The following is a 24421-nucleotide window of genomic DNA, read 5'->3' as shown; positions in this document are numbered from 1 at the left end:
CCTCCTGGGTTCACGCCATTCTCCCGCCTCAGCCTCTCTGAGTAGCTGGGACTACAGGCGCCCGCCCACCACGCCCGGCTAATTTTTTTTTTGTATTTTTTAGTAGAGACGGGGTTTCACCGTGGTCTCGATCTCCTGACCTCCTGATCCACCCGCCTCGGCCTCCCAAAGTGCTGGGATTACAAGCGTGAGCCACCGCGCCCGGCCATTGTTTGCGTTTTTTGAAATGGAGTCTCACTCTGTCGCACAGGCCAAGGTGCAGTGGTGTGATCACAGCTCACTGCAGCCTCGAACTCCTGGGCTCAAGCCCAGCCTCCCAAGTAGCTAGGACTACAAAGTGATGAGTTTACAAGTGTGAGTCACTGCACCCTGCCTGGGAAAGCTAAGGCATTTTTTTCCTGTTGTCATGCCAAATTACTCATTGGAATTATAATACAATTTTAAACTCCTTTTTTCAGTGTATATGATTACCCATTTCATGATAATCTTAGCAATGTTGGATCCTATATTCACAATATTTTAAGTGTATAAATCTGATAAAGAGGTAAAGACTACCTCATTTTCATTTGCATGTATTTAATTATTAATGAGTTTGAAAATCTTTTTATATATCATTTACGTTTCATATTTTATAACTAAGTGGTTATGTCTTTCCCCCCAGTTATTATATTTCTCTCTCACTTAATTGACTCACAGGGGCTCTTTACATATTAAAGGATTCTAACCTTGGTTCATTTTTGTACAATCATTTGTCCAGAATTGTTTAAGTAGATCTTGCTAAAGGTTGTACGTCTAGATTTTTTTTCCTTTGAGCCCTTATAATTTTCTACATTTTAATGTTTGTAACCATATTCACTATTTTAAGATTTCACCATATAACACTGCTACCTAAAGTCTGCTTTTTTATTTCAGTAACTTTTTGGTTATCAAATAAGATATGCTTGTGGTCAAATTAAATACATTTAAAAAATATACCTATAATTTGACTAACATACAGTGCATCAGATAAAATTTGGTTGTTTTCCTTTCAGTAGTTTTTCTGTGTGTGCATATTAAGGTAACACCAGCTGAAGAAACCATTAAAGCACCAAATTATGAGGCTGGATGCAGTGGCTCATGCCTGTAATCCGAGCACTTTGGGAGGTCGAGGCTAGAGGGTGGCTTGAGCCCAAGAGTTCAAGACCAGCCTGGGCAACATGGCAAAACCCCATCTCCATAAAAAATTAGCCAGGCATGGGTGTGTGCCTGTGGTCCCAGCTACCCAGGAGGCTGAGGTGGGAGGATCACCTGAGCCTGGGAGGTTGAGGCTTCAGGGAGCCGTGATCATGCCACTGTACTCCAGCCTGTGTGACAGAGTTGGGACCCTGTCTCAACAACAACAACAACACCCACACCAAATTATGGCTTAACACAATAGAGTCTATTTCTCACTCAGTCCAACATAGGTGTTTCAGACTGGTGGTCACTCCACCAGTGGAGCCCTCCCCTGATGGATTCAGCAGCCCAGGCCCCTTCCGTTGGTTGCCCTTCCATTCCCTAGGGTCTTGGAGTCCCGTGTCCGTTTGGCAGATAGAGGAAGAGAGCACGGAGAAGGCACATTACTTTCCACCTCCCTCAGCCTAGAAGTGCTCAAATCGCTTTCCATTCCATTGGTGGGAGTAGTTATATGGCATCACCTAGATACTAGGGGTGCTGGGGCATGTAGCCCCTGGCTGAGCAGCTGCTTCTTGCCGAAAATCCCACACTCTGGAAAGAGAAGCATAAATATTTGTTGGACATTTAGCTGAATCTGCCACAAGATACTGTATTTATAATGCACATGATATATATAATGCGTATGCTATATATTTTTTCTTCACAAAATAGAACCATCCTATTAATAGCTTTGAGTTTTAGCATAATTTTGTGAACATTTCCCTGTGTCTTTAAATCTTTTTCAAAAACATGAGTTTTAAAGCCAACATGTTATTCCTTGTATTGATGTATCATTTATTTAACTATTTTTCTATTACAGTACCATTGGATTTTTCTAGATTTTTATTAGTATGAATATTGCTGCTATAAATGTCTCTGCACATAAATCTTGGAGTATTCCTCTGATTATTTCATCAGGGAATATTCTTGGGAGTGAACTCAGTATTAAGGCTAGTGATCCATATCACCAGATGGCCCTTCAGAAATGTGGACTAATTTACAGTCATCAGTAGCATCTGAGGATTTCTATTTCAGGGCATCCTTGACTATCGTGAACATTATAGTTGTTTCAGTTTTTGCCAGTTTCATCGTTGAAAATAGTATCGCGTTGTTTCAGTTTGCAAGCTTTGCTTACTAATGCGTTTGAACATTTTTCATGAGGCCATCAGTAATGTGTGTGTGTGTGTGTGTGTGTGTGTGTGTGTGTATGAGAGAGAGAGAGAGAGAGAGAGAGTGGCAGAGAGAGAGAGAATTGCCTCTTTGGGTCTCATTTTTATTTTGCAGTGCTCCATCTTTTGAAAAATCATTTACAAGGGATTTTTATGCGGTGTGTGTATTCTCTTGTCATATGTTGCAAGTGTTCTTATCTAGCTTATTTTCATGTTTTTGCTTCATAACCTCATTTTCTTAGGTTAAACTCTGCAGTTGGAACCCCGATGTGTGGTATTATACCCATTGAGTCTGCCCAGTTAACAGTACTCCTGAGATTAAGAACACTTTAAAACGCAAACCAGACTCTTTTTCCTGACCTGTCATAGGGTTTGAATGTCCTTAATGTGAGTTTTTGTTACCTGGGAGTGAGGGGGTTTAAACTCGTCATCAAGAAGATGGACTTGACAGGACGGATTTGGGGCACTGGTCTAAGTTATCCAGGGAGATAGTGAGATCAGCTTCTCCATGCTCCTTTCCTTCCCTGGGAACTTCAGAGAGGCAGAGAGGCAGGCTGAGAGGTGGCATCTGATGACTCCATGCTTTAACCAAGTGAGTGGGGCCTCAGGGGCCATCTGGCCATTTTTCGTGTTAGAGCTTATAAAGAACACACGTGTTGGAGCATCAGGGACACAAACCGTGGCGCAGGGAAGTTAAATGTAGTTTTAGCTCTGTCACTAACTAACTGACCATGTGACCTGAAGCAAGTCACTTGTTCACTCTGGGCCTCATTTACTCATCTGCAAAACGTGAGGGCTTGTTCTAGGTGGATGTGTTGGATTAGTGAATTCCAGAGCTGTGCAGTGGGCTTCTCAGTGAGGCCTCTTTTGCATTCACTGGCTGCACTGACCTGTGTCGGGTGGGTGGTCAAGGAGCAGGGAGAAGTCTAGTCCCTTTGGTGTCCCAAATGATTTATGAAAGAAATCAATCTAGTATGTATCTGTTCCAGATAGAATGCAATCTAAATATGATAGTCCACTAATAAGATTAGGTGAATCTAATATGATTTTCCTCTAAAACACAAATACTGCACCACTTTTAATTGTAGTAGCCAAATTAAATTACTCATCCCAAATTAGATTTTCAGCAAACTTAATTTGAACATGAGCTCAGTACTGCAGGCCCTGAGTAATTTTTTAAGATATAAAATAGATCAGTGGGATACTGGTATTGTTCCTCTGGGCTCTTTGGCAGTTACCATGAAAGGGAATACGTAAACATCTGGAGAAAACAGGCAGAAGTACAGCTGAGATAGACACTAATTCTTTGACTTAACCATTGAAAGGTTTTACCCCCTCCATCACTGTGACCCTCCCTGGTCTTAGAAGATAGGAAGCAAATAAAGGCAGACCCAGTAATCACTTTGTTTTATTGCTTATGATTGTCTTTCTTCCTTTTGTTCCTTGAGTGATCTTTTTAACATCTTCACCTCCTTTAGGACACCAGGTAGGAAATGGTTCACTGGGTAGCTTATGGAGCCACAGGTTTCGTGAGGAGTTAGAAGGGTTTATAGCATTACTTTAACCATATTTTCGTTCATTCCCTATCAGTTAGTTGATTACCTGAAAACCAACCCAGATTGGTTCAAGCGGAAGAAGAAAATGTATTGGCCTATGTGGTTGAACAATCTAGGGGTAGATTCCGGCATCAGGTGAGGCTTTACCCAGGGCTCAGCTGAGATGCCCCAAAACCAGTTTTTCCAGTGGAAAAAGAAAAAAAACAAGACAGCTTCCTTGATGGGTCACCCAAAGGTCTGGAATTGAGTTTAGTTGCCCCTGACTGGGTTCCCTTGGCCCCTGTGCTCCCCTGAAACAGTTACTATCTGAGAGGATTGGACAAATTGAGAGATTCAGAAGACTCTTGGGAAAGTAGACAGGGTAGTTAGTGAAGCTGGGGAAGTAGGTACCTCCAAATCCTCACGGTGCATTATACAGAGCCTTCTGCAGTTCCAAGCACTTAGGCTTACACTATCTCATTTCAACTATAAATGACCCTGAGAGATAACTAGGACATGTTCATGGATGCGGAAGTAAAGGTGGGATCAACTTACTCAAGACTTTGCAGTGGTGGAGCTGGAACCAGACTCACTATCCCGTGAGTCTTCCATTTCTTTTCACTGTATCCTGCCTTCCTTCTAACTAATCTTTCCCACTGCTCCCTCCCTTCCATTCCTTTAGCACCATTGCAGTGTTCTTCATTAAATGGACAGTCAGTCAATGGTTGTTAACTTGTTATTGAGTGACCAGTGTACCATTAGACCAAAGGTGGCCTTTCTGCTCATACTTAGTGAATATCATTATAGCAAAAACCAATGTGGTCGATTCCCAGTTATTAATCTGTGGATCATCCCTGGTAATTCAGTTTCTCTTTCTCTGAGTTGTGGAGTGTTCTTCTAACAGAAGGATGAAATTTGTTTAGCTTGAGGGTAGATCTGTAAAAAGGATCCAGGGAGGCCAGGTGCAATGGCTCATGCCTGTAATCCCAGCACTTTGGGAGGTCGAGGCAGGTGGATCACCTGAGGTCAGGAGCTCGGGACCAGCCTGGCCAACATGGCGAAACTCCGTCTCGACTAAAAATAAAAAATTAGCTGGGCATGGTGGTGCATGGCTGTAATCCCAGCTACTCGGGAGGCTGAGGCAGAAGAATCGCTTGAACCCAGGACACGAAGGTTGCAGTGAGCTGAGATCGTGCCACTGCACTCCAGCCTGGACGACAGAGTGAGACTCCATCTCAAAAAAAAAAAAAAAAAAAAAAAGAAAGAAAAGAAAAAAAAGAGCCAGGGAAGTATGGGTGTGTGTGTGTGTGTGTGTGCTTATACAGATGTGCACACTGACTTGCATTACAGGGTTAAGTATGTTTCAATTCCCCACCTTCATAGTGTGGACAGCTGAAGTTAGATTTGATGCCCATCTTTCTATTCCAGTGTAACTCACATTTGTGAACGTCACTATTGGCAAGGTTCCTATTTACTCAAGCCAAAGACGTGTGGATAGGTGTGCCATTTAGAAACACTTTCAGTAATAACTATACATTCACCTTTGATTTTTGAGAAAAATCAGATACCTGTTATGTTCTTCCTGCCTGGAAAATGCTCCCCGTTCGGTATTACTTCTCAGGTTTTACCTCCCCTCCCTCTGGGAAGCTCTGCAGACTTTGTCCAGCTCTGTTGCTCCTTGTGCTGAAGTTCTGCGTTCCACAGTTAGCTCTTCACCACACCTGGTGGTTCGCGAATTGGTTTATTTGTGGGGGTTTTATCTCCTTGATCATTTGGTTCACTCTTTGAGGTCAGGGCTTGGTCTTAGCGCTTTTCTTTTGTTTTTAGTCCTCCACAGCACATACTGCCATGTGAAGGAGAAGCAGTGATCAGTTGGTATTTGCCTCGGTGGCTGGGGCGGTTGCTGTCCTGAGGTCTCCCACGTGACCAGCATTTATACATGGTTTTGCAGTTGTTCCATTACTGATCTACATTCTCTCAGTACAGTTCTTGGCACATATTATGAGGAAAGTAAATATGTGTTGAATAATTGAATGGTTCTCACCTCTACACCATCCTTGCCCGCATCTCCACTCCCTCTCCCCATCAACTGAACCATAAATTATTGGAAGGCGTAGATTGTGTCTTATTGTGCTTTATGTTCTGAATCTTGCCTAACAAACTTTCTGCCACATAGTAAATGCTCAGTAAATCCTTGTTCAATGAACAGATTATGTGGATGGAGTACTCTCTTGGAGCCTGCCTTTGGGAGAGGTGGGTGGGAACTGAAGCTCTAAGAGGGAAGAGGGAGATGGAGAATGAATGGAGATGGCTTCAAGAGCTGAGTGTGCCAACCCCTCCAGCTTCTTCTGATTTCCAAGTTTGTTACAGATAAGGTGCTTATTTCTCCAAGAGGGATACATGGGGTCCTCTCCCATCTGGACAGCTGATAAGCTCGTGTCTGTGAAACAGTGGAATAAAGGATAGTGGCTGTGATTCTAGGTTTTATTTTAAGAACAGCAATAAAGCATTTTATTCTACCTGAGGCCCTTTGGAAACCTCCATGGTTGAGATGAGAGGATACAAGCCAGGAGGACAGCAGGAAGGACACAGTAGTCACCTCCCTGGGCTGACCATTTCTTCCTTTCCATTGGCCCCAGGGGTGCTAACGAGCATTGACAGTTCCACAAAGGATGGGAGAAAGAGCACCCAGTTATCAGGCAACTTCTTAGCATCCCTGAGGATGGTATGGCTGGGTCGACCAACTCTTTCTGGTTTGCTTGGGACTGTCCTGGTTTTAGTATGAAAGTCCTGAGTTCTAGGATGGTTGGTCTCTTTAGATGCCACTTGCTTTCTTTTCTGCGCCCTGCAAAGCCATCTTTTGAAATTCCTTTTCCCTTTGCAGTGTCTTTGACTTGGCCTCTTTCCTCCTCTTTCTGCCTTCTCCACTGCTTCTACCTGAGCTTTGCTTGCGTTTCTAATAGAGGCCTTTCTAGAGCATTGCTCTGGATCGCTGTGGATTGACCAGAGTTCTTGGAGCTGGACATAGATGCACGTGCTTCTCTTCCTCTCTGGCCCTGGTTGGCTCCTGAAATCAACTGAGATGTGAAAACTTCTGTCACAGAGAGTTAGAATTCATCTGCCTTCAGGGGGAGTCGGCCCCCTGTGCAGGAGGCTGTTTGTGCACACATGGTGCTCAGTAAGTGGGCAACCGATTAACTGGTCAAAGCAGCACCCCCTGCCTGGAAGGCAGGGGCAGAGGAATCGGCAGTGGCTGGGGTGGCTCTGCCCACAGTCCTGAGGTGACAGGTGCTGAGGTCCACCTCCTGTCACCGGCCTCAGCACCCTGGTCTGCTGCTGGCTCAGCCTGAGAATGAGCCCGCCCTCTTCCTCGCAGCCTTCTTGCCCACACTTACCTCATTTTTCTTAGAACTCTCATTACACGTATAGTAAGCACTGTGCCATTAAGGGAGTGCAATTGTTTTCTTCCTTGTTTCTTGTGTGTTAGTCCTTCTCTGAAGGCTGACTTTATCTTTTGTTTCCTTTTTTTCCACCTCATAGCACCTGCCCGTGCTGGGCCCAGAGTTGGCCCTCACTGGATGCATATTGTTGATTAATGGCACCTCGGTGATTTACGGGTGACAGGGGATGTATAAGTCACTGGGTTGGTTTCCTATGGGCACCTGTATACAGAATATGCTGTCAGAATGCAGAAGGAGGGCGGGAATCAAGACGGTGCCCCAAGCCAGGCCCAGGATCTTGGGTGGAATTCAGTTATCCTGACTTCCAGTTTAATACTGGCATGGGAGAATAAGCCTTTTTATGCAAAGTGGATTTTTAGTTGCAAAAGACTGCACTTTATGTATTAGTTTAGCCTTACATTTTCTGGAACATTCTAATATAATTTAAAAACAATCACAGAGGATTAAATAATTCCAAGACTGCTCTGGAGAGGCAGTGAAATAGCTTTTGGTTTTTAGAGTTTTCCTTTTTTGGAGGAGTTCTGAAGGAGGTGCTGCTGAGTCCTAGGTGTAAACCTCATTCTGTTATTTCTCTCAGCATTGCCGGTCTGTGAGTGAAGAAGCTGCACCAGCCCGCTGTCGGGAAGGTGGGTAAGCTGTCACTGGGCCTCACCTCTTGCTTGGGTCCTCTGTAACCAATGTATGCTTCTCCCTTGTGTGTGTGTGTGTGTGTGTGTGTGTGTGCACATGCACAAATGTGTTTGCTTTCCAATGTGATTGCTTTACAAACTTATAGGAATCATACATGGTCTTTGTAAAACATTTAGAAAGAAGTTAAAATTGTCTTTGCTCCTGCCTTTTAGGAAGAACCACAATGAACGTTTTCATGTGTAGCTTTCTAGACTTTTTTTCTGTGCACTCACACATGCTCAGACACACAGTAATGCATTGACACAGATGAAATCATTATATATAGAATTTAGAGGCAGGCCTGCCTTCTTTTGCCTAACAGTATATTATGGACATTTTCTCCGTGATAATATAGGTTCACTTGCTCACTCATTCAGCAAATACCACACACTTACCACGTGTCCAGCACTGTCCTGGGTGCTGAAGATATAGCAAGGAACAAAACAGAGAAGATTCCCTGCCCTCATGGAACCTGTAATCTAGTTGGGCTAGACATGCAGTAACAAATAAGTACAATACGTAGAAGGTTAGAAGGTAATAAGTGCTGTGGGAAAAAAATGAGACAAAGAAGGTAGGTAGAGTGCACTTTGCAGTTTTCATCCAGGTGGTCAGGTGAAGTGGCGGCCTTTGAGCAAGCATCTGGTGGGGGGCTGTGACATTTAGCAAGCAGCGTGTCCTGCCAAGGTGAGTGCTTGGGTTGGTCTGCAGTTGGGGCTGGAGGAGATATCCTAGCAGAGCCTTAGTAGCACTGGGCAGGAACCGCCCAGATGCCTTGTGGTAGAAAAGATGGCCCAGGCTTGAGCACTCAAGCATTTTCCTGTGTTAGTCATTAACAATAATGATGACCACCATTTATATACCCTATTACAGTTTCCAAAGCAGCTTTTTACCTATCCTCCTGACCCCATTGCTTACTAGCTACACGGTTTAGGGTAAATAACTCATCTTCTCTAGGCCTCAGTTTCCTCATTTACAAAATAATAGGATTTTTGTACAGCTGAAATGAGTTAATGGAAGCGATATGCATAGAGCAGTGTTGGTCAGAGCCCAGCAAGTTCAGCTGTTATTATGACTGCCTTTCCGTTACTACTGGCACCCGACCTGCAAAGAGGACATTCTGCTCAGTTTAGAGATGAGGAAGCTGAGGCTTGGGGAGTTTAACAGCACTAGTTAACAAGTCTGGAACAATAGTGGGGGCATGGAGCAGGGTCTCCAGTCTGGCCTTGAGACTCCAAGCAGTTCGGTCCTTGGGAGCACCTGCCTTTCTCTAGGTGAACACAGCTCCTTCTCCTTCAGGTGGGATGCCCAGGAAGAGTCGGCCTCCAATTCCATGCAGTGCCTTCCTGCCTGCTCTGTCAGCCTGGGGCCAAGGGACGGTTGGGGCAGGAATAAGGAAGGATATGGCTGAAGCTTCCACAGGCAAGAACTGAGGCTCAGCAGCTCTGCTGGCATCCCCACGCGGTCAGTTATGCGTCAGTCCGTCTTCCTTCCCCTACCTCTTAGCACTGTAGGTGCCAGCTTATAAAGATCCTGCTTACAGGCTCAGAGAAGAACAAGACAATTCCTGACTTTTCTAGTTTTACATTTCTGACTTTGAGAAATACCCCTGTCCTCATGTCTGTAGTAGATTGTTGAAAAACAGCACCACCACAAACACACACAACCAAACCCCATACCTGTTATCACTTGCCTCCTTCCAGAAGTTCTCTTGGCTGCAGCCTCACAGCTCACCCGGGCTCGTACACGTAGGCTCTGTCCTTAGGATAACACACTTCAAAGGACCTGTGACCTGAAGGGGGTTGAGAGGACCAGTGTCTAGAGTCAGTTCTCCTCCGAGGTCAGCAGGCTCCCCCTACAACCTCATAGAGCAGCGCGACACCAGGTATACCTTTTGTGTAGTTCTCTGAAATGGATCTCAGAGTGCATGTCACCGTGGAAACCATCTTATAAATGGTGGCTACATAGAGTTAAAATAGCACTGTTAGTTTTATGCGGCAGGTACATTATGAGTTCAGAAGGCTTTTGTGGGCTGACCTGGGAGTCTAACCCTCATTTTAAATATGGTTTCTTGTGGCTACATGCTGTCAGCATTTTAAAGAAATTACTTTTAAGCAAACCTTTAGAGCGAGTTGTTTGTAACTGGGAAATTGGCAGTCTGTAATTTATATTATGTTTTCTTACCATCTTGTGGGTTTCTCATATCCCAGGACTCTCCAGATGGAGTGTAAGCTCCTGGGAGGCCCAGTGACAGATGGATGGAGTTGTGGCTCAACAGTAACAGGCTCAGAAATGGCGTCAGGGTGTTGATAGGCGCCAATGTGGGGTGGGGGAGCCTGATACTATAGCAGAGTAGAGAATCCACCAGGAACAAGGTGACTGGTGTGGGAGCCACGTCTGAGTACCTGGCCCCAGAGAGGCCTTGAGGGGGTCATTAGATTAGGATGGCACGCCAACTTTAAACCAAATCATGTGAGTAACAGTTGGAGAAATTGGGCCTAGAAAAGAGAAGACTTAGGAGCAATTTAATAAGTGTGCTTCGTCACTTGAGGGACCACCATGTGGTTTCCAAAAAAGAGACTGACAAGCGAGACATGTTAGTAATTTCAACGAAACGGTTTTACAGCCAAGACTGTTGAAGACAGGAAGAACTGCTTTATGAGATAGTGAGTCCCCCATCATTAGAGGTATGCAAGGAGAGCTGGCTAGCCACTTGTGGAGAACACTGTGATTTAAGCACCGTGTGGATGATTAGACTCGATTCTGACAGCATTTTCTTTTTTTTTTTTTTTTTTTTTTTTGTTGAGCCTGGAGCTTCTGTGATTCTCAGGCATAGATAGAAAATAGATTTAATTTCCCAGGCCTCCTGTTCAGGGTGATTAATAGTGACTGCCTGGAACAGAGGTGAGAAGGATGCGGGACTCTTGGGTCTACTAGCGATGTCTGCCATGAGTAGGGGCTGGAGTTGCAGAATACCCAGTATTTGCCATCTCCTTTACAGTGGACATTGTCCAGTGGTGACCTTTGACCCCAGGTCAAGCCAAAGTATAGGGTGACCAACCACCCTAGTTTGCCTAGGGCTGAGGGAGTTCCTGGGACATGGTCTTTCAACTTTAAAACCAAGACAATCCCAGGAAAGCTAGGATGAACTGAACGCCCTAAGCGGAAGGGACAGTCATGAGCAACTGTGTGTGTTGGGCTTTCATTTCTGCTCAGGACAGTGGGAATCTTTACCTCCTCAGAGCACTGGCATGGGCCTCTGCCCTCAGGGGGAGCCCAGTAGACACATGCAGAATAAATGAGTTGGATGCAGTTCCTGGAAAATGGTTGCAGTATCCTTGCAATTAATTAATTTGTTTAATTAATTAAAATGATTTCACTAATTATATGTACAGGAGATTGCACATTTCATTAAGCCGAGCAGATGGCTTTACTAATAATTACCAAAGCCTGGGATTGCGGGAGGGGAATGTCTATGTATGACTTGATATTGAACATTCATTATGCCATCCTTCTTACAAAGAAAGTTGAGACTCCTACCCCATCACATCCAACATGAACTGATGGAGGAATGTTTGGTGTTCTTGTAGTAGTGCCAGTGGATTATGGTAACTTGCCCTTTGTGACTGCTGGTCATTTTTTTTCGTGAAACAACTGGCAACTAAAGGCTGTGGGCTCCATGGCTTTGGAAGAGGGAGCCATGCTAGGGGTAGACCTGGGGCCTTGGCATCATTCAGACCTTTGCTAACCCACTGAATTGTGATAGTAGGCCAAGTCTCCCAGAAAAAGAACAGGCACCCATCTCTGAGGGAAACATACTTTTCTGGGTTGCACTGTCCAAAATCTTGCTCTACGCCTACTCCCTCCTGTTCTCGAGGCCTTAGACTCAGAGGCAGACCCATGGACAGACCCTCGGCAGAATGAAAATCCTTAGCAGACATACACACAGACCACCCAGTGCCTGTACTTAGGTGTGATTCAGCTGTCACAGAGTTGAATGTGATTCTTGAGTGTTTTCACTATGGTGATAAGAATGATGCTTATTGATATTTGGCCAGTACTGAGCATCTTGTTTGGGCCAGAAACTTCCTACAGTTATTTGTAATCCTTGAAACACCCCTGCAGGGCAGGTATTAATCTACAGATGAGATGGCCGAGGCTTGGAAGAGCTAAGTAATATGCTTAACATCACACAGAGCGGGGTTCAAACCTAGAGCTTTCTGTCTGTCAGTCCCCTTCTTTCTTCTACTCCTTGCTCTGCTGGTACATGATTTGAGGTCGTGAAAACCCTGCACCCAAATCTGGGAGGATGTGGGGGGAATCCAGGCTGTGTTCTCCACTGTACACGGGGGACTATTTTGGAACCCAGGCAGAAATGATGGGCCCTTGGCCCCTTAGAACTGGCAGGGTCCTTGGAGTAACTAGTTCTAAACAATTTCCCAGCACCCATAGGCATGAAGATTACCCCTTAAAATCCAATCAGCTAGGGGTGTTGTGGAGGAAGGAGGTACTGATCAGAGAAAGTTCTAGAGAGAAATTGATCATTTCAGGAGAATCCTCTGAGAATGTTAATTTACTGCGATCTGAGAAGAGTTTTCTTTTTTGCTGCTAGGTGCGGTGGCACACGTCTGTAGTCCCAGCTACTCGGGAGGCTGAGGTGGGAGGATCGCTTGAGCCTAGGAGTTCGAAGTTGCAGTGAGCTATGATTGCACCACTGCACTCCAGCCTGGGTGACAGAGCAAGACTCTGTCTCAAAATAAATAAATAAAATAAAATGAGGAGTTTTTTTTGCCCATATTTATCACTCGGGAAAGGTGACCTTTCTGAAGCTTCTTATGTGGTGTGTGAAGAAGAAACAAAGCTAATACAGGGGGAAAATGCTACTTTTAAAAGAATAAATAGATTAATCTATGGGCTGATAAGCAGACATTGAACATGGCAGCAATATTCATGTTTTGACAAATTGCACATTGCCACCAGAAAGAACCCTCAACCGTCTGTGGATGGGCCTGGTGAACCCTCATCCCTCTCTCTGCCTGCCCTCCCTCCAAGGTAGTCTTGGGGGTACTTACGCATCCCTGAAAGCTGTCACTCCACACTCCTTATGAGCTAGAGCAGGAATGGGGTGGTGTGTCTGAGTCACAAAAAAAATGTGAATCATTCTTGAAATGAGGAAGCCCTGAAAATATGAGTAATTTCTGTAGCATGTACAGGTAAGAAATGGCTGTTCGGTTGTGACTGGCAACTGCTATGCAATTTCTGATTTTGACTTGATTGCTGTTGTTTTGAGGATAGGACAAGACTTGGCCCTTGGGTGGGTGCAGGGTGGAAGGACATGGTGCCATTTGGACACAGTTCTTGCCTTTGAGCACTTCACACCCTAAAAGAGGTTAAGACATGTTGATGGTTGCAGAAAACACGTTGGTTTGAATATATATTAAGTAGTAAACTGAAAGATAGAAATCTTAAACTTATTCAGCATTAAAATAGATTTTTCTTAATCACATATCTGATTAAATTCTGGTGGCTCCGGGGCTCAGCCACAGGTAGTGTCCAGATTCTCTCAGTCTACCTAGGAAAGAGCACTGGGCTAATTCATACATTGTGTTTCTGTTTACACGTCTGTTCTCAGGAGGAGCTACTTGTTCAGGGCCTGTTGTCTTTGTTGATCTGTCAGTCTGCATGGGTTTGGCTGAGGCTTGATACCTGCAATGAAATTCAAGGTTTGTTAAATAGAAACATAAACACACTTGTGAAATATCCTTATGTGCTTTTATTAGCTCGTAAAAGTAATCCAAGAAGTAAAGAAACAACATAATAGAATTTGCTTATTGTTTTTTGCAGCTTTGGGTACAATTCGTAGTTATCGAGTTTCCTGGGCTCAGAAGAAGTTGCTGCCTGAGGACTGATTGGACATTAAGACTTGATGTTTCAAAAGTGGGTTGGTTTTCCGATCCTCCTATTATATTGTGAGTTGGGGATGGAGATGAATAGGAAAAGATATGAAGGAAAAAAGGAGCAGAGGGTGGTACAAAAACTGATGGAAACAGTAAATAGGCAAGGAGGTGAGGCAGATGGAAGGAGAGACGTGGAGGACAGGAAAGACCATAGGCATGCTTTTGGCTGTAAGTAGCAGAAAAACAAAGGAATGGTTATGGAGAAACACATTTTCTCATAAACCAGAACTTTGGATAGAGGCAATGGTTATCTGGTATTGACCTGCAGTTCAGCAGTGACCTCAAGGATAGATAAGAGTTTTCAGTCTTTCCGCTTTGCCCTTCTTCGTGTTTTGGCTTTTCGGCCGAGTGCTGCTGCTTTCGTCAGTCCTGGCAGTAGCATGTGTTCACCCCTAGTTGCAAGAAAGGCTGAGAAAAAGATGATTTAGCTTTTCCAGCCTCTGTAGTAGAGGTGGGCAGGAGAGGTTAGGGATTACTGGTGGGTTAGTCAGCCAACTGTCTGGCACAGACCAGTTGTGAAAAAAATACAAAGATAAACAAATATACATTGAGTCACCACCACAAAAAGCTCACGTTCCTGAGAAATTCCTGAGTGTGGGCAGTGCAGAGAGTCCCATGTGGGAACCCTGGTATCATGGTGCAGAAGGACCTCTGGTAGGTCCCATTCTAGCCACACAGTTGATTACTACCAAGATCTGGATGCAGGATGGCAGGCTGGGTGCAGGGAGAGCCGTCATAAATCCTGAAGGACTCCTAGGAATGGTGTGTGAGGAAGGGAGGTGGCAGAAGAAGCACCACGTGAGTCTACCTTTGATCTGGTTTCCAGCTCATAATTCTCAGAAGTAACACTGCTGCTTTCCAGAGGTGAACAGGAGAGTGCTTGTTAATTTCCTTAAAAATTCCATTCTAATGAGCATATGCATTTAATTTAGTACTCACTTTCTGGTAGTAGTTCTTAGAGCCTGACACTTCTTTAGCACCATTTTGAATTTCATACCTCTGTGCACATGCATGTGTGTGCGGGCGTGCATCCCCTACCCACGTCCCGTGACCCAGGTCTCCTTTTCTTCTCTCTGCCTTAGAATCCCAGTCTTGTTCAGAACACTGGTTGCCCATTTCCCTACCCCCAAGTTTCTTCCTTCCCTCTCTCCTGTGCCCGAGCCATATGGCGACCCTCCTTTCCCCACGGTGCCCAGCAGAGGCCAGCTCTGCCACGTGGCTAGTGCTGCTTTTGGTCATTTGGTATTGTTTTGGATCCTGCCACTGCCTCACAGCAGTGAGCCAGGTGCCTTTGATCAGAAAAATGTAAGCCAGCTGATTTCAATGTAACTCCTCTGGAGCAGGACTTCCTGGACCTTCACGTGCCCACAATCACCTGGGGGCTCTTGTTAAAATCCAGACTCTGTTTCAGGAGGTCCAGGGTAGGGCCTGAGACTCTGCATCCCTAACATGCACCTAGGTGCTGCTGCTGCTGCTGCTGGTCCAAGTAGCAAGGGTCTCAACCCTCAACCCTGGGAACTTTTAATAAATATCAATGTTTGGACCTTTCCTAGATCAGTTGCCTCAGAATCTCTGGTTGATGGGGCCTGGGCATCAGCCTGTGAAATCTCCTCGGGAGGTTTTCATATGCCAAGGTTGAGAACCATTGATCTGCCGCTTTCCCACCTCCATGCCTTTGCTTATGTTATCCCTCCTGCTTAAGCTCCTCCCCTGCTTCCCCATTAGAAGGCTGTGTGTCCTTCAAGGCTCTGCTCAGAGGCCGTGTCTCCTTGAAGCCATCTTGATGCCCACTGTTGTATCACTCCCCCTCCACTGAGCTCTCACGTTACGCGTGCCTGTCTGTGGCTCATTTTGCCTCCGGATAGTGGTTTGAGCATGGCTGCCTCTCCCAGTAGACTTGGTGGGCCTTGGGATGGGGATCATACCTGCTCATCTGCAGGCGGGGACTCGATAAATAGGAGCAGAGCAGATCATTCCTGAACCCAGAGAAAAATCGCAGGGGCCGCAGACCTGCTCCAGCTAATCTTGAGGATCAGGAGCGGTATTAGAACTTGAGCCCGGCTTTTCCAAGAGTAAAAGGCCAAGTGGAAAGAGATGCTTCAGCTGTTGGAGAAGATGGAGGGTGTTACAGTTCCTGCTCCCTGGCCCTCGGGCTGCACACAGCTGGTCCAGCCCCACTCTGTGAGGGGTCTTCTGGCCCCTACCCATTGCCCTTCCCTGACCAGCTGCCTCCGTGCTGGGTCTTGGGTAGTGTCCAGGATGTGTCCAGCTCCTTCGTGCTCCCACTGCCACCAAGGAGCTCAGGGTGCCCATGGACATGCCTCAGTGACCAGAGTCTCTCTGCATCTTCCTACCTCCTTTCTTCCCACCCCATTCCAAATGCCCACTCTTCTGCACGCACCCCCTACCCCCCGCAGCTCCTATCATGAGCTGCTCTCTCCGGTGCTTGCTAGAGCCAAGGCTCCATTGAGCCGGAGCCACGATCACCCCGTCCTCCGCCGCAGCCCCAGTGCCCTCACACAGCCTACACATGGCAGGAGCTTAATAAATACGAGCTGAACAAACACTAAGCAGCAGCCGTGAGACAGGCCCGTGAGGCTTCACCAAGCTCCCTGATGTGTTAGTGGCAGAACTAGAATTTGACCCAAGGCTGCTGACTCCCCAGTCCCAGGTGCTGTGAGTTTTCCTTGAGCCACCGTTTCCTTACTTAGTTCATGCTCCTCCGCCAAGTTGGGAGGTGAGTGGTCTGATAGGACGAATCTACATTTGCTGGTTAAGTTCTGTGTAGAGCTTAGAGTGGGGAAAAAGGGATGATCCCTCTCTTGGGACAAATAATCTCTTAAGATTATTTAAGCAGGGGATGATAGCTTGTTTACTCCGGTGCATCTTCAGTAGGTGAAATAAGGCAGTCTGCAGAAGACATACCTCCTGACCAAGGTGGAGAGGTAGAAGTGGGCATTTATGGCTCCTGACTGTATGATGATCTCAGAGGCTATAAAGTTGGAGTAGCAAGGAGCTCCTCCAGGGAACCTCTCAAGACCCAGGGGATGAGGCGTGATGGTCGGGGATGGTGGTGCATGGCAGGTTAGTGGGGCAGTGCAGAAAGGACAAGAAACAAGAACGGGTGCTCCTGGATCCTGCTTCTTTCTTCATCATCAACTTCCCTCTCATGTGTTCTTCCATTCATTCATCCATTCATTCCACATTCATTCATTTCATAAATGTTTATTGCATTCTGACCCTGCTAGTCCCTGGGGATACTGCAGCACAAAACAGGCCCTCGTGGGGATTAGGCCTGCACTGTCCCATGTGGTAGCCACATGTGGCTATTTAAATTTAAATTCACTACAATGAAATACAACTTGAAATTCAGTTTCTCAGTCACACCAGCCAGACTGCAAGTGCTCAACAGCAGCAAGTGGCTGGTGGCTACAGCACAAATGTAAAATATCCCCATTGTTGTGGAAAGTTCTGCTGGTCAGCACTGGCTTAGAGTCTTGCCAGGGAGAGAAGCGTTTATTACATAAACAGGCAAGCAAATAATGTCAAGCCATGGGAAGCAACAGGAAGACAGAGTAGAGGAAGTTATGTCAGCATGTAGTGGAAGCTAGTCCTTGTTTTGGGGAGTCAGAGAATGTGTCCCTGAGGAAGGGATGATTGAGCTAGAGTTGGACCAGGTGCTGACCAGGTTGACAGGACAGTTGAGGAGGAGGGTAGAAGAGAGAGAATCCCAAAGTTAATGCATGTGAATAAGTGCCTAGACTTGGTGCATCAGTGGCATTCAATCAATGGTATGCCCCATCTGCACTCACACTGACTAATCCAGAACCATGTGGAAGCACAGGCCCTGGCTAACCCTGCCAAGCACAGACACTAGATGCAATTGGCCTGGGTTCAAAACCAGCTTCTTAAACCTTTAGTGCCTCAGTTTCCTCATCTGTAAAATGGGCACTGAAATATGTCCATGGCAGAATTGTCTTGTGGCATTACTAAATGAGTTGATATATGGAAGGTACCTAGGAGTGCCTGGCGCACTGTGAGTACTAGTAAGTGTGGTTGACTGCTGCTGTTACTGTTGCTGTGCCCCTGCCTTGTCAGCAGAGGGGATGCCCTACCTCGAGCTATTGGTAGAACTAAGGAATACCTCATGCTAGCCTCCAGCATCTGGGAGCAAGGCTTTCAGGCTCTTGGCTCTCACTGCCAGGTGAGCCAAGAGTTCTAGCTTGCTGGTATCCCCTTCCCACTCTGCCCAGTTCCTTTTTCTCTGCTTTACTCTCCATGGCTGATCTCATAAATACTTAGTTTTGCTGTGCAGAAGGCACAGCACTTGAAGCCACTTCTGTGGCCTGTGTGCCACGTAACCTGATAACAACCCAGCAAGGTCATTTCTAGGGCTAATATGCCAATTCACGTTGTTATGGGTGTTAGGACTCTAGAGATGGAAGGGACCATCTGGGCCAACTCCCATCACCTCACCAAAGATGAAGCTGAGTGAGCCAGGAGGGACCATCAGGCTGGAACCCCAGGGCTGATCCTGTCCCCGGTGCCTCACTCAAGCACATGTGGGGCTCCTTGGTGCTCTGCCACTCACTCAGAGCTTTGAAACATCAGAGGGAACATCCTCCCTTCCCTGTTTCACCTTTGTGGCTCCTGGGCATGTGGCTGTGACCTTCCTTGCCTGGGTGGGGCCTTGGAGTTTAATTCTCTTACCCATGAGGGAGTTGGGGCCATAAGCAGAGCCATGCCATGTTCCACTCAGCCCCTCTCACAGGTCCACCCCGTTCCCTGCTCAGAACCAGCTGTTTTCATCACAGAGTAACCACTCTAAGGGACAGGCCTAGATAGAGGATTTGCTGTGTAGAATTAGTCCCAGAGACACTTTTTTTGCTAACCAAATCAAAATATCACCACGACTTGGCCCATACAAGCAATTCTTTCTTGTAATGAGATTTGATCAATGACATTGGCCTGTGTAATACTGTTAGGTAATACAATTGTTGAGACTATTAGAGTTGGGACTTCAGTTGCTTTACAACTTTGGAACAGGGTAGTAATGGTGGAAGTTGTTGCAGAGCCTGAGATATCAGTTGTTCTGGAAGGAGGAGTGTCTCAGTGGCTGCTACAGGCAGATCTCCTGGGGTTCCTGTCTTAAGCTTTCCATAACCCTGACACAACTCAGCTACCTTCAGATCACTGGGTGCCAGGTCCCACTTGCCTTCCCAAAGTTTTCTTTGTTTTATTTTTAGATTTCTATATTTATCCCACCAGGGTGGCTTATGTATAAGATACTCAAAAACACACACACACATATATATATTCATGTGTATGTGCATGTGTATATGTACATATACATATATGTGTACATACGTGTGTGTATATGTGTGTGTGTGTATATATATATATGTATATATATACACATGTAGTGTATGTATGTGGTCTTTTTTTTTCCTAGTGGCCTCAGCTGAAAGCTCACCTAGGACTACCAGTCTAAGAGAAAAAATATCTTTGCTGCATCCTTGAAATTTTCCATTTCTTGATGACCAGGAGGTGGTCGGATGTGGCCGTTGGGATTCGTCACTGCCCTGGGCCTCAGTGTCTTTGTATCCGTTGGTGGAGTCTGTGGGGCAATTTCCTCTTCAAGTTAAGTAAGCACTCGAGGGGCCCATGTGGCCCTCGGAGGCTCCTGTATTTTCCTCCCATGGAGGCTGAAGTTAGTCATGGGACCCCTTTTGGATCTTACAGTTATTTTCCACCCCTATGCCTGTTGGAATGGGGGGCAGTCCCTTTACCTGCCAGTGGTGGGAACCTTGCATCCTTGTCCAGAGACCAGAGGTCAGTTCTCAGGCCAAGCCCAAGCCTGTCTCCAGCTGCACAGGGTGCAGGGCAGCCTCTGACTGATGTGGCCACCGCAGGTTTGTGTCAGGTGCAGTGAGCAGCCACAGGGAAGAGGTCCAGTGAGTCAGGTGCCTGATAGGACAACATTCCAGGTCCTTTGGATAACAAAGGGAAACATCCCCTGGGATGTCCGACTCATGTCTCATGAAGAGGCTTGTAACTTACTCTTTCAAGTAAGCTCTTAAGCATTGAGAACAGTTGTGAGCGCCCTAAAACATCATTTGACCCAAGCTCTCCAATTTATTTGAAATCCCAGAAAAGCGAGAGTGATTCATATGAAATTAGCTTCTGAAAATTGAGATACATTTTCGTTTACTGATTATTTTAATCAGGAACCATCTCAGTTAACACCAACCAGCCAACGATTCATCTCTATTAAGGAACAAGACCTTAACCGATGAGTGTGTGCTTTTGCACTGAGCTATTGAATGCTGGCTCATTCTGCTGACTCACACTCAACTTCTGTATTAACCTCCAACCCATCACTTAGTAGGCTCTTCTTATGGGTAAAGATTGGTTCTTTTACCTTCCAGCAGTCCCTGGAATAGTATGGGAGTTCCCTATGTAATTTTTTGGGAAAATGACCCATAAAAGTAGGCCAGTTTCCTCTCCTTTCCTCTCAGCTCAGAAGGGCGTGGCATTTTTGTTCTGTAGAAGACCCTCCTCCGTAGAAGACCCTGCTCATACCCAGCTGGAAACATTGGCCCTTCGTCACCTCGATCTTAATGGCCAGAGTGCAGCCTGCTGGAATTCTTAGAAAAAGTAAGCACCATGACAGGAAAATACTGACTGTCCCAAAGAAACCGGTGGAAGAAGTCTTCTTTAAACAGGCCCTAAGTAACTGTGAGGGCCCTTTGAGCACATTTACAGAGGTGAAGGTTACAGTGGTGGGAAGAGAGGTCCTATTATAAAAAAGGAGCAAGGGCTATCTCCTTCCTTTAGAGGGGACCATCCCTTCCATCAAGGAATAGAGACTGCTGCCCAAGGAAGCTGCTGCCCAGCCCCAGCCATGGGAGGCTGCTCTCCCTTTCATTGTTGCTTGCACCCCAGGGAGGTGAGTTGGCTTTGCCCCCAGCTCCATCTCCGAGAGAGCCTTGACTGTCCAAGGGACCCTTGTAATGGCTAGTCTGTTTTCTGAGTTGTTTTCTGTCTATAGGGATCTAAGGAAATGTTGGGGTGGGCACCGTGTCCTTGGGCTTGGCCCCACCTGCTACATCTCACCTTGTGTCTCTCAGGGCCTCTTGTTTGCCAGGCTGTCACGGCTGGTTTAGAATGTTTCCCCGCTGGGCGTGGTGGCTTGCGCCTGTAATACCAGCACTTTGGGAGGCCGAGGTGGGCGGATCACCTGAGACCAGCCTGGCCAACATGGCGAAACCCCATCTCTACTAAAAATACAAAAAGTAGCCTGGTGTGGTGGCACATGCCTGTAATCTCAGCTACTCAGGAGGCTGAGGCAGGGGAATCGCTTGAACCCGGAAGGCAGAGGTTGCAGTGAGCCGAGATCACACCACCGTACTCTAGCCTGGGCGACAGAGTGAGACTCCATCTCAAAAAGAAAAAAAGAATATTTCCTGATTTTTCAGGGCAAGAATGGCCAGTGACACATATTTTACAAACTCCTCATTCCTAACTCTTTGGGGCAGAGCTCAAGGGAAAGGGAAGCTGGGGGTGGAGAGGCCAGCCATGTGGCCCGTGTGGGCCTGGGGTATGTGTGCCCCTGGCAGCGCTGCTAGGCCAGCTTCACCTGGAACTCAGTGGCACGGAATGTCAGAGCTAGAAGGAACAGCACCCGGCACCCAGCCCTGTGGCTCACAGGGTGCCCTCCCCTGGCTAATTAATGTCTGATTCTGCCCCAGCTGCTGAATCCCAGCCTCTCCCCTGCTTAGGGATCTGCAACACCCAGTGGCCCTTCATTCTGCGGGATCTGTACCTCCGACCCCTCTGACTTAGTGGTTATTCCCTTTCCCTTGAGCTCTGCCCCAAAGAGTCAGGAATGAGGAGTTTGTAAAATATGTGTCACTGGCCATTCTTGCCCTGAAAAATCAGGAAATATTCTTTTTTTCTTTTTGAGATGGAGTCTCACTCTGTCGCCCAGGCTAGAGTACGGTGGTGTGATCTCGGCTCACTGCAACCTCTGCCTTCCGGGTTCAAGCGATTCCCCTGCCTCAGCCTCCTGAGTAGCTGAGATTACAGGCATGTGCCACCACACCAGGCTACTTTTTGTATTTTTAGTAGAGATGGGGTTTTGCCATGTTGGCCAGGCTGGTCTTGATGGTGGGCGATCCCCAGGGAGTAGGCTGATACTTGGGGTGACCTAGTTGCCAGTCAGTTAATCCCGAGCAGGAACCTCCACTCGCACATCTGCAAAGTGCAGGCAGGTGGAGGGAGGGAGAGTCTCTGCAGGTCTTAGTCTCCTGCCTTCTGACTTTCAGTTAGTCCCATCTCTAGCCTCATCTCAGTCCCCACCCTGCACTCCCCTGGCTTCCTTGCTGCTTCTCTCACTCTCTGGACTTCACCAAGCAGATCACATTCTTCTTATGCACATCCTTTTCTGTGAGTGTCCTGTCCTGCTGCCTCAGTTACCACTCCCGTCCATTTGTGGTCTCCCTATAATTTGTTGCTAATTGCCTCTTTCCTGTAAACCATCATTTTAGTGGAATCTGAGAAGGGAAAGGAGATAAAGACATGCTTTCAATCTACTGTCTTTGAATCAGAAGTCCTACAGCATACTTTGGAGGAGCTTTGTCGTATTCCATTCTATGCCTGTGCCTTCTATTTACCCAGTCTCCTATTTTGCACACTTAGATTGTTCCTCCCTACAGCTTCCCCGTTAAAAAAAACATTTGGTTAGGTGCAGTGGCTCACACCTGTAATCCCAGCACTTTGGGAGGCCGAGGGGGGTGGATCTCTTGAGCCCAGGGGTTAGAGACTAGCCTGGCCAACATGGTGAAACCCCATTTCTACTAAAAATACAAAAATAAATAAATAAATTAGCTGGGCACCGTGGCATGCACCTGCAGTCCCAGCTACTCAGGAGGCTGAGGTGGGAGGATCACTTGAGCCCAGGAGGTTGAGGCTGCAGTGAGCCAAGATGATGCCACTGCACTCCAGCCTAGGCAAAGAATGAGACTCTGTCTCAAAAAAAAAAAAAAAAAAAACACGTTTGCAGCTAAATCTTTAGGCATATTCCTACAGGTGAATTTCTTTTTTTTTTTTTTTTTTTTTTTTTTTTTTTGAGGCGGAGTCTCGCTCTGCCGCCCAGGCTGGAGTGCAGTGGCGCAATCTCGGCTCACTGCAAGCTCCGCCTCCCGGGTTCACGCCATTCTCCTGCCTCAGCCTCTCCGAGTAGCTGGGACTACAGGCACCCGCCACCACGCCCGGCTGATTTTTTTTATATTTTTAGTAGAGACGGGGTTTCACCGTGGTCTCGATCTCCTGACCTAGTGATCCGCCCGCCTCCGCCTCCCAAAGTGCTGGGATTACAAGTGTGAGCCACCGCGCCCGGCCACTCCTACAGGTGAATTTCTGTAGGAATTTCTGGGTCAAAGGATATGCAAAACTTTAAGATGTTTCTGGTACATATTGCTAAAATTCTCTTTATAGATATGATACTAATTTGCATTCCCATTAGCAATAAATGTGTCCACTTCTTTACACCTTTGTCAATACTGAATATCTTTGAACATATGTTTTTGTGTATATAATGTGAACATTCTGCAGACTTGACTCCGGGGTCAGAGGGCATGCGTGTTGAAATTTTGATAGATACTGGTGAGTTTACTAGCTTTTTCCCCCTAGCCAGTGTATTAGCATACATGTTTCCTCCACATTCTTGCCAACACTGCAGTATGATTTTAAATTCTTTTCCAATTTGACAGGCTATTTTAATCTGCATTTTATTGATGTCTCCTGAGGTTGACTATTTCTTGTGTGTTCATGCCATTTGTGTTTCTTCTCTTGTGGGTTGCCTATAACCCATTTTTTTCCTCATGTGGTTATTGTTTTCTTATTGATTTTAAAGCTGTCTTTACATATTAAGGATATTAATATGCAGAGGGAAATTTATTTTTTCATTATGTTGACATTGAATTTATTTACCCCTTTTTGTTTGTTCATACATAGAATCAATACTTCCCCCCCCCCCGCCCCAAGACAGAGTCTTGCTCTGTTGCCCAGGCTGGAGTGCAGTGGCGCAATCTCGGCTCACTGCAACCTCCGCCACCTGGGTTCAAGCAATTCTCCTGCCTCAGCCTCCCGAGTAGCTGGGATTACAGGCGCCCCCTACCATGTCCAGCTAATTTTTTGCATTTTTAGTAGAGATGGGGTTTCACCATGTTGGCTAGGCTGGTCTCGAACTCCTGACCTCATGATCCGCCCACCTCAGCCTCCCAAACTGCTGGGATTACAGCCATGAGCCACCACGCCCGGCCGAATCAATACATTTTCAATGGTAAAATGTCTCGGTCTTTTTCCTGTGTAGTGTGCCTCCAGAATTACCTGTTCCCGAACTTCCTTTATATCTATATATTCGCTGGGCCTGGGGG

General features: G+C 46.3%; 1 protein-coding gene across 45 annotated transcripts in view; it reads left to right on the top strand.

The window, feature by feature from the left end:
- The window catches only part of TRERF1 (transcriptional regulating factor 1), a 292890-nt gene that overhangs the window by 164041 nt on the left and 104428 nt on the right, over window positions 1–24421 (top strand). Inside the window, exon 4 of one of the 45 annotated variants that reach the window (XM_063633057.1) lies at window positions 7937–7985. The exons of 43 other annotated variants lie outside the window; for them this stretch is intronic. The gene's annotated coding sequence lies outside the window, so the exon portion shown is untranslated. Of the gene's footprint in view, window positions 1–7936; window positions 7986–9237; window positions 9490–24421 lie in introns of those variants that run through there. One more of the 45 variants, XM_063633058.1, reaches the window with a different exon arrangement.

This window comes from Symphalangus syndactylus, chromosome 23 (assembly GCF_028878055.3).
Source record: "Symphalangus syndactylus isolate Jambi chromosome 23, NHGRI_mSymSyn1-v2.1_pri, whole genome shotgun sequence".
Classification (NCBI taxonomy): Eukaryota; Metazoa; Chordata; class Mammalia; order Primates; family Hylobatidae; genus Symphalangus; species Symphalangus syndactylus.
This window is presented reverse-complemented; position numbering and strand designations above follow the sequence as displayed.